Here is a 228-nt window from a genome sequence, read left to right on the forward strand (position 1 = left end):
CCCGGGGGAGGCCCGCGAAGGGCTGCTGAATAATAGGAAACGGAGCAGGAAGGCAGCAGCGGACAGGAAAGGAGCGGAGGAGGTCAGGAACGGAAAGGCAAGAAATTTCCGCTCAGCTTGGACGGCTCGGCGACAGGCTGCGATCGGGCAGGAGGAGGCAGCAGAGAAGGAAGGTTCTGCGCCCGCTGGAAAAGGAAGGTGGCGGCGCTGGTTTAAAAAAAAAAAAAA

The sequence above is a fragment of the Phalaenopsis equestris genome, unplaced genomic scaffold (assembly GCF_001263595.1).
Source record: "Phalaenopsis equestris unplaced genomic scaffold, ASM126359v1 Scaffold000002, whole genome shotgun sequence".
NCBI lineage: Eukaryota > Viridiplantae > Streptophyta > Magnoliopsida > Asparagales > Orchidaceae > Phalaenopsis > Phalaenopsis equestris.